Source organism: Odontomachus brunneus, unplaced genomic scaffold (assembly GCF_010583005.1).
Source record: "Odontomachus brunneus isolate Ranch 3 - 2012 unplaced genomic scaffold, Obru_v1 Obru_scaffold_158, whole genome shotgun sequence".
Taxonomy (NCBI): Eukaryota; Metazoa; Arthropoda; class Insecta; order Hymenoptera; family Formicidae; genus Odontomachus; species Odontomachus brunneus.
In genome coordinates this window covers 737,722-747,771 of record NW_022639608.1, presented here as the reverse complement: position 1 = coordinate 747,771, position 10,050 = coordinate 737,722, and the positions used below count along the sequence as shown (strand labels likewise).

At 44.3% G+C, this 10,050-nt stretch overlaps 1 protein-coding gene across 1 annotated transcript in view; it reads left to right on the top strand.

Moving 5' to 3' along the window:
- Positions 1 to 10,050, top strand: part of LOC116850871 — a 488,766-nt gene that overhangs the window by 18,572 nt on the left and 460,144 nt on the right. The window lies entirely within an intron of this gene.

Genomic DNA, 10,050 nt, shown 5'->3' with positions numbered 1-10,050 from the left:
TATATATATATATATATATATATATATATATATATATATATACATACACATACGTATATATACGCGTCCTTCGACGTGAGCGTAATGGCCGGCGCGGAATGTATGCGTGCGCGAAAAGAAAGAAAGGAAGAGAGAGAGGGAGGAACCTTCGTAATCCGCACACGTCCGGAACTCGTAAGCGTTCGGAACAAGTCGTCCAATTTTTCGGTACGGTCAAGTTGGCGAGGACTCCAATTCCTCCTCGCTCCATCTCGCACCCTCATCGCCCGTTCCGATCCTGCACCTTTTCTCGTGCCCCCAAGGAGCCAGCGGCACCTTCGCCGAAGAAACGCGCGCGCGATCGTTACCCGGCCAGAAAGTTTCGCGGATCGATCCCGCGTGCCGGCTGAAACCGCTTTCTCTCTTTCCCTCTTTTTCTCTGTCCCTCTCTCTCTCTCTCTCTCTCTCTCTCTCTCTCGTCCGCTCCCAACCCCTCTGCCCATCCCCTTTATATTCCCTTTCGCCCGCAATCCCTCTCATTCTTCTTCCTCGCCGCGCTTTGTTAAGTCGTACGGCCCGACGTTCATCGCATAGCACGATACGGAGATGTACCCTTTCACCCTCTTACCGGGACCCTCTCGTTTCTTCGCTATCATTGGCTCCGCGTAATTTCCGTTTTCTCTCCCGGTTTCTTCGTTCCTCCTGCCCGGCCGCGTGCTTTGCTTCGTGTCTCGCCGCTTCTTCCGTAAACTTTCGGTCGATCGCGGCGTAACGTGCAGAGAATGAGATTTTAAACATCTTGACGTGAACTGGAGATACGAGCTCTTCGTTCTTTTATCATCTCGAGAGATGATCTTTTTAGTGCGCGCGACGGAGAGAGAATTTCGGAGGGGTTACTTCTCAAAACAATTCATCTATTTGAATAATGATCCACGATCTTTTTATTTTGGTATCGCGCGAACGGAAGAAATTTATCGCTCGCTTGTTCACCGTCGTGCGTGTTTACTCGAACAACATGACGCGCTGCACACGGTGACCTCGTTTGACGCGGGAAGAGTGAAGGAAACATGTTAAGTGCAGCGTCTTAAAATTATCCTATGCTAGCGCGGTGAAGACATGCGTTATGAGTTCGCGTTTAAAGTTACGAGGCTCTGTCGCACATTTCGCCGTCTTATTCAAAACTCTATCCTGTCGTTTCTCGTAGTGCCAGTATTGTCTCGCCTCCTCAATGTACACGCTCGTAGTTTCCATCAGGGATGACTTTCGACACATTGTTCGAAAGCAAAGCTCCGTGGTGTGCATTTTACGCGCCTAAAAGACGAGTAAATGATACATCCCAGGGAACGCGCGAAAAATACGACTCGCGTGCAAGTCGTACGTTAACTTAGCGCTAAATGTACCTCTCTCCTCATCTCAGTTATATTCAGATATGTGTTTACATGTTTGCTTGGTGGCGAATTCAGCGTCCCAAACGAACCTATTAAGCCTACATTCAGCGTAATAACGGGACGAGAAGCGTACAGTGGTATTAAATAGAGAATTTCATGAATATGGAATCACACAGCTCTTGGAAAACGAAAATATTCGCGGAGAAGTGGCCACTGCAACGTTGAATTATTCAAAATTATTGACAATTATTATTTGTCCGGGATTATTGGAATAGGCCGAAGTTTTCTAAAATGAATGAAATTCGCGAGTTTTCCCACGATGAGTAACGACATTATCATCTCCGCGTTCCGCGTAACGTTTTTAATGACCATTTAATATTTGTAGCAAGCAACAGCGCGGAAAATTCGATGGTATCGGGAGGTGCGAATATCCGCGCGGCTAAAACGGTACTAAACGGTGTTAATGGCCGGCGAAATTTTCGGTATTACCGTCCGATCGGTCTCGCACGATTCGCCGAAAATTCCCGTTGACATCGGAAAGAATAATTTGCGCTCGGGAGCGGTGCGCTATCATTAAATTTATCGACGATTTATTTTGATTTATTAACGCGCAGCTACCGTGTCGCACACATGAGATTTACACCTTTTTTGGCGGTAACATGAATTGCACTTTTTGAGCTTTTTATCATATAGATATGAATTTGAAGCGACTATTTTACTGAATTCTATTATCTTATTTATTTATGATTACGTCAGATTTCACATATTTTTTGTTTAATATTGATCTCGAATTATACATTCCACGCGCAGATTCGACAACTTACATGTAAAAATTTAAAGTTCACATATATTCGAGAACAAAGCACATGTACATGCGCGCGTGTGTGTGCACGATTAAATAATATATTTTTATATAGAAATATACAAATTATGTAACAATTTCCTCGGTAACTGACGATTCGTCAATGCATATATATTTACACGTGGGATTAGCACTACGCGCACGCGAGTGTCGAACGATGATCGAAGGTGATATCGTGCCGAATTAATTTTTTTTTTGTCGCCGTGTCGTTACCCCGCACGCAAACACCGCTCGGCGGTTTTTCGAGGGCCATTCGCGAGGCAATCGTCGAATCGTTTTGCGGAACCAGCCGGAATATCGCGGGGCATACGCGTTTAATCGAATCGTAAATCCATTCCTCTCCTCCGTTCGCGCGGAACAGCTCGAAAATTGCATGCAAATGCAGAAATATTCCGGCGAGAACTCGCTAGCGCGCGCGCGCCGTGATTTCTTATCGATTCCCGACGAGCGCTTTCGTTCCCCTCTTTCCCTTCCTGCTCTTTCCTATCCTTCGTTCACGCGCTTTTCCATTTTCCGACTGCTTCAGTGTTTTCGACTGCTTGTTCTTTTCCCTTTTTTTTCTCTCTCTCTCTTTCTTTATCGATCAGACGCCCCGAGACGTTATGAGACGAGAACGCGAAACGAAATTTTGATCACGTTACGGTCTATTTTCCTTCCTTCGATTTCGGAAGAGTTTTCCCATGATCCATGTGTAGATGTGTATGTGTGTGTCGATGATGTTTGGAAGTATCGCTTCGATACAGATGTAGGTCGAACTTTATACTATCGTCGGGGTGGGAAACTTCTTGCCGAGTTGATAGAAATACAAGGTGCAAAAGTTGTGTATTGATTCGTGCCCGTGTGTTTGAGATTCGGCTTCTCGATCGTGTCAATGATCAATTAAGAGAGATCGTTCAGCGGAAAGAAATACGTAAGAGCTAGGAGAATTTCCAAACTGTACATTCAAGTTGCTTCGCTGGTGGCGACAGCGATAACAGCGTAATAAGATCGTGGCTGTAATGCCTGCTCTTCGAAGGCGACGTGTGTAGTTTGGCCAGGATAATCACGCTTCGAAAAAGATGGAGGCGGTGGACGTGTTGGCGTCATTTGTAGATTGTCAGCGTGCTATAATTTCTGGCTAAAGTAGCCGTGGAATTATGGCACGTGCCTGCCCTTTGCACGGGTAGAATCTATATCCATCTACACGACCGACAATGTAATTTGGCATCATGGTCGTATCTTTCATTGCCAATGCGCCGGAATTAGTGTGCGCGATGCAACAATGGGATGCACGAGGATGAACAATTCCGCGACTTCTCGTCGGCTCGGTGTCGGAGCAAAATGTCGGACGCGTCTTATCTTGATTCAATTCCCGACGCGAAAAAGTGTTGCCGGCTTTGGTGTGGGCTCTGACGCGCTTTCACCTATTATGTACCTTGTATCGACCACTCGATCCGTCTGTCGGAGTGCTTCCTGACGACGTATTAGAATCAGGAGTCCGTGGAGCGTGTAATGGCATGCAATTTTCGTGATTGGCAGATGGAAGCCCGGCGTAATGGCTTTTGTATTGCGCGCGATTCCTTTCTTTCTCTTTGCGTTTGGTCAGAGGCGTCGATCCGACGGTGGCAGTCCTACGGGTGTGATCCGTCTATGTCCCTGGCATCGACAAGCTTTCACAAACCCGCACTATTCCTCGGAGATTTAGGAGGGACATTTCGGGAAGAGAGAGCGTGCGCGCGCGCACTAGAGACGTTTCTTCGTGGAAAAATGTCGGCTGTGAGACACGCCGATAATGCGACGTGCGATTTGTTTCCGCCGGGCGGAATGACAGCGCATCAAAAGGACGACTGTGCGATATTTTTATTGAAACGTTTCTCACCGCGGTACTTATATAATTCGCGAATGCGCGCCGTGCTCAGGTTAGTTACGGCAGAGATGTTACGAATTCATCCGTGTAGTGACGTGGTGTGGCGAGAGTCGGAGAGAGAAAGAGAAGAAGATAGAGAAAAATAGAGAATTTGCGCGATTTTATGTAACGGGGTAAAACTTGCCGACTAATGTTGGTTGTTAGCGGTAACACAATGTACCGTAACAAGTAGGCGGTATATCACTGAACTCCCCCAAACTGAGAAGCAGCTCTTCATTTTCCGACGTGAAATATACAGTTTCGTGAATTAATACGACATAAAAAGGATACACAATTTCGCGGTGAATATGTACTTTGTGTGAGCGGAAGAAGCTAAATTGCTATTACGATACTTGGGAGAATTTTCAATTTCTCATGCTCCCGCGACATCGTCGTCGCTGACATTGCCGATGACGCAGTGCAATATTGTAACGATCGAAGCGCGAAAGGTTTTTGATCGAGGTTAAAAGTTAAGGACGAGACTCGCCGCGTAATACCGGTTTTTAATGTTGCGTGACATCAGGCTGCAAAGTTCTCAATACTACCGGTTTGACGAAGATTGCTTTTAATGGCCGAATCATTAAGGGGGAGGGGGAGGGAGGCGTCTGGGGGAGCGTGTCCCGCCGTCCAAGTGGTTTCTTTCTAGTGAATGCAACGCGCGATAGAAAACGATGGAAATCAACAGCGGGTTATATCGCCGTGAGCCGAGCACTAACTTCCGCCGCGGATACTAATGCGCACGAAGATGGTAGCATAGCCGTTAATGGTTAAATGGCCCGGGGCAAAGGAGAATGGAGAGGTCAGTCCGGAACGATTCGTATTTTCTGTGTTATGCACGGGCATAAACTACAGCCCGCACTAGACACGATGTTTCTCTCAGCTGGCTTCTCCGGGAGGAACAGCTGTAACCAATGTCGAAATCGATTACCGTCGGCATAAATTTATGGAAGTACACGTCCGTGTCGTCAAGTGTGAAAAAATATTGCCTCCGACCACGATCTCTCTCTTTCTCTCTTTTCTCTCATCGATACGTTGTTTCTTTATTTCGGCAGTAACCCGTGTTAAAAAAATGTCGATCCTACATTAATTCCGCCAATTTCATCGCAACTGTGAAGGACCAGTAGTTTTGTTAAATTTAAAATTTCACGGAATTTGCAAGATCAATGTGCAAACGTAATTTCGACTCGGAGATGCGATAAAGTTTGTTATTTTTGGACTTAACTATATCGTCTATTTAGCACTTTCTTCGTTGCGTTTGTTTCCGCATGCGTTGTTGCATTATTGCATTTATTCGATGTTTAAATGATAAGTAGAACGAGGAAAGCGACGTGATGAAACGAGCGCAGCGACTATATTTCTTCGACTTGATATCGTATTCTTGCTACATAGAGGAGACCAAGTCGGTTCAAGTGTTATGATGACCACACGTTTCATTTGTATATTTAACGTGAAAGTGACAATGGAAAAAGGATCGCAAAATGTTTAGGATGTAGGCACTTTTCTTATGTTCTCAAAAGAACATTTTGCGATCCTCTTGTCATTGTTGCTCTCATAACAAATATATAAAGAAAATGTATGGCCAACATGGCCGACTTGACCCGGTCTCCCCTGTGGTGCGAGAGTTCGTTGATTCTCTCAGCGTATATTTCGGTCTCTGGCGCTCAACGATAGAATTCATCTTCAATTATCTATACTATAACGCGGCCACTCTTCAATTTACATGCCCTTTATCGGAGCTAACTTTCTACCGCGTAACATTATCCACCGACGTTGCTGGTTAAACTTTTTATACGTTTACGAGATTAAACTCTGGCCCCGTGGGTACAAAGAGTACGCGCTAGCGTTCATTCTTCCTGTTTCCCCGCATCTTGCCTTGATTCTCTCTCTCTCTCTCTCCTCTCTTTCTCTGTCTTTCCTACTTCTTCGGTGTTAGCGCAGTTTTCACGTAGTTGGTTAGCGGTACGAGACGCTTAGTATAAGCGCCGACAGGGCGAATTCTCGAGACCGCGTCGTTGTTTCTCCTTTTTTCTCTCGCGATACTACAATGTTAGGAGAATCGGTGTAACCGCATCATTTCTTCTCTCTCTCTTTTTCTCAAATTCTCCGGACAAAATTTAATTGTTTTTCAATTAGCATTATTCGTATTTCGATTTCGTGTTCTCCGCGTATTCTTTACTTCATTTGCGATAACGTACAGATAAAACAGCATTCCAACTGAAATAACGTACCTTAGCGACATCTCCCAGATATATAGGGTACTCGAATAACGACGATAATTCTCTTTCGCGATTACATAATTAGTTGGGGGAAATTTAACATATCATAGATAAATTTACATTTCATTAAAGCTTTCAAAGAGACGGTAATTTATATTTTTATTGCATCCGCTTTTATCGTAATAACTATTCGAATAAAATTGTACGGGTCGCTGCGTTGGATTTCTTTCGCAATCTGCAAATAGTTGGTCAATAAAAATGTAATATACGTAATTAATAGATATCGGATTGTTTGTTCAGCGATAGTCGCGGATACGATCGCGTCTTCTAGCATTCTCTTAGCGGCGTAGATACTGGAATTCGGGCTGACTCATACAGAGGGGGTTGACTTTCGTTTAAATTCACCCTCGACGGGGCCACCGGCCGCAGACTGTGAGGATCCCCGTGAGGAGAAAAACGAGCAAAGGAGAGGGCCTGGTTCTTAACCTAATTCCGGAGATAAATGCTAAATAGAGGCGGAGATTTCTGAGATACGAGGATCCGGCTCACAGGCGACGCTTTAGGACGAGGGAGAGGGTGCGCGTCGTGTCCCTTAAATTTCACGCTGGTTGCCTTCGCGCGCATGTACATCCACACGTGCTGTTGCGCGTGTGCGTGTGTACATGCGTTACGTGAATGCACTTTTCCGCGAGTTTATACCCGGTTTTATATCCGGCTAGATTCTACGAGCGCGAAAAATTGACGCTTCTTTCTCTTGCCTCTCATCTTTTTCTTTTTACGGAACAAACTTGTCATTCTTTTTCCCGCTTCCTGCGTAGATACGTTAATGTATCATAGTTAATATATGATATATTAATGCATAATAGAGATATGATAATGCACGATATACTGTAATTACAATGTTATGGTAATAGTTGTAGCGGAACATGCTGCGAATAATTGCAGTATTGTTCGCAAGTGAGTCTTGATAACTTCAGGTTGTAAATTGGTCACGTAATACACGATATATCGTAGAAACGCGCGTCGGGATAGCCGGCTACGATAAATACAACGATGCGCGGCATACAGTATCGTACGTGCACGGTCCATAGTTTGCGCGACGATTGCTACAGATGTTGCTCTCGCACAGCATACCTAGTAGAATCTGTCTGATAAAAATTGCAGTCGCCAGTATCAGTGCCCTTTCGCGTATCTCGATTCGTCGAGATTTTCAGTGGCAATCGTGTTCTCCCGCGTGATGCTTTGCTGTACCGTCGGCTTTCAGAACTCGCCTCTCGTCCCCCCTGTTAATTAATGCTTCACATTTTTCTGCGTGTTGGTTAGCAGTCTGTACCGGCGATACACGGCGGCTTATTGTTTCTCCCGTATTGCTCAATTGTCCAATAGTTTGCGGTGCAAAGGTTCAGGCGAAAGCGGCGGCGTCAGCGCCGGTTCATACAGGTATTATATAAATGTTGAATGTGCAACGCGGCTAGTACGTCCTATGTACGTATGGATATGCGTACACTCGTCTGTATTATTTCGTTGCCTAACAAAAGCGCGGTGGTGGCACCGCATTTATCTGACCGACCGTGAATGCAAATTTAGTTGTGGTGGTCGCGGCGCGTCGATATATTCTTCTATCATTCGCGACGCCGACCATAAAGGGATTTATTGAGGTTGACTAGATCGGAATAGCCGTGTGAACGCGAAATTATTTCGACACGGCGTAGAGAAAGCACGTATTCACTCGTGAGCAGATTAAGACATACAATTATACATTCCGCTGTTCGATTTGACGAACCTAATTGCAAATCTTTGATTTGCTCATATATCTATATATCGTATATAAATATGCAAACGCCAATAAATTGTGCAAATACACAGAGAGAATTTTATAATGGAAATCACTATAGATTTTTGTAACCGAGAAATGCATCGACATTTTCCGCAGTAATTGATTGTCTTTCCATTTCATTGGTGTTATTTATATTTTAGGAACTGTGAAATATATGTGCAGTTGAAAATTTTTCCATGTTTCTAGAGTAATTTCTACTATGTCTTTTAGTAAGATAAACTTTATTAAAAGTTTATCCCTGATAAACTCTACTATATATTAAAAGACCATTAGAGACTACTAATAAAATTGGAAAAAATTTATATGAAAAAAAGAAAGAACTATATAATATTCTCTCCGTGCAGGGAACATTTATAAAAGGCAGTTATTAGCGCTTATTTAGCGCAGTTATGGAACAATTGTGGTATTAATGGTAAAAGATATAAAGATATAATTATTTCGCGGAAAATTTTTATTTTTTTTCGACGGCCGAGAAATTTATAGATTCCTCTGCGTAGTATAGTGTACTGTTTTTCTCCTACTAATGTTCGCGTTATGGCGAAAATAGACCAGCCGAATTTCCTAGACATCGTAGGAGTGTATGAATTTATTTCCGAGAGAGACGCTATTAAACATGTCACAAATATACAGCGGGATATGCAACATTGTCGCGTGACCTCCCGTTTAAATATTTTTTCCTCGCGCGCGAACCAAAGAAGCGTCTCTGGCATTTGCATAATAGCTAAGAATTTGCATAATGGGAAAGAATGTATAATGCGAAGTTATACGAGCATGTGTGCACCGGCGCTCGCGTTACCGTTGTCCCGCAGGATACGACAGTCTGCGATGTTAATGAAACTAACCGACGAAGATTTCGCTGAATTATGGTCTCGACCGAAAACGTAAGCGCCGCGTGCGCGCTGTAATCATTACTGTGGGCAACTGCAATCGATTTTAACGTGTATAACAGGCGTGCCCCGGTAATTCGACGAGAGCTCCATTGAAATTCCAAACTATCGATTACCCGATCGGTAATCGATGTTTTCGAATACTCCGCCGCGCATATTCTGCGCCGCGCTCTTATTTGCTTAAAATACGCGGCGTTCGCGGGCACGTTAATTGTTTAAACCGATTATTGATACGTGTAATGAGCATGGGATATTGTTCTTGCTTACCGTTATCTATCCGATATCGCGTTTTCCGTGTGACAGCCTTGATTACTTTTATGATAATGCGTCGAATAATTTTATCCGAATAACGTGGTGTTAAGTTGCCGATGGATCTCTCACTGCTTCTCGTCTATCCTTCGGAGAATTTTGTCGATCAAACACTTCAAAGATTTTTCTTGATCAAATATCTCGGTTTCAGAGATTTTAGACACGACGGAGTTTGAGTGTGTTTTGAATCACAATTGCGAGTGTAATACGTTGTGAGTTTATACATTTGAGCGTTATGAAGAACATTAAATTCACGCGTGGCAGGGACGCGAGACCACCTCGGACCGTTATTGCGAGCGACTTGGAGGCCGCGCGAGGGAAAAGTTACCGGAGGTAATGAAAAATTGATCAGCTCTCTCTCCTGCGCGCGTAGTTAGCTCATCGCGGTCGAGACGGGGCATAACAAGGACAAAGTAAACATCGGCTTGGTATTGCAACCTACTCCATTGGCGAATTGTTGGCCCACGCAAAGATCGATGTTCCTTCCGAGATGTTATTTGGGCGCCACCGGAAACTACACTCGGAAATGTCGGCGCTGTTGAATAGTGGCCGTGTTTTGGCCCACCCTGTATGTGTCGGTCGTTGTATAGGTGTTTTGCACGTTAACACATACACACGGCGACGATCTAATGTCGGGTGGGTCTCTCTCTCTCTCTCTCTCTCTCTCTCTCTCTCTCTCTCTCTCTC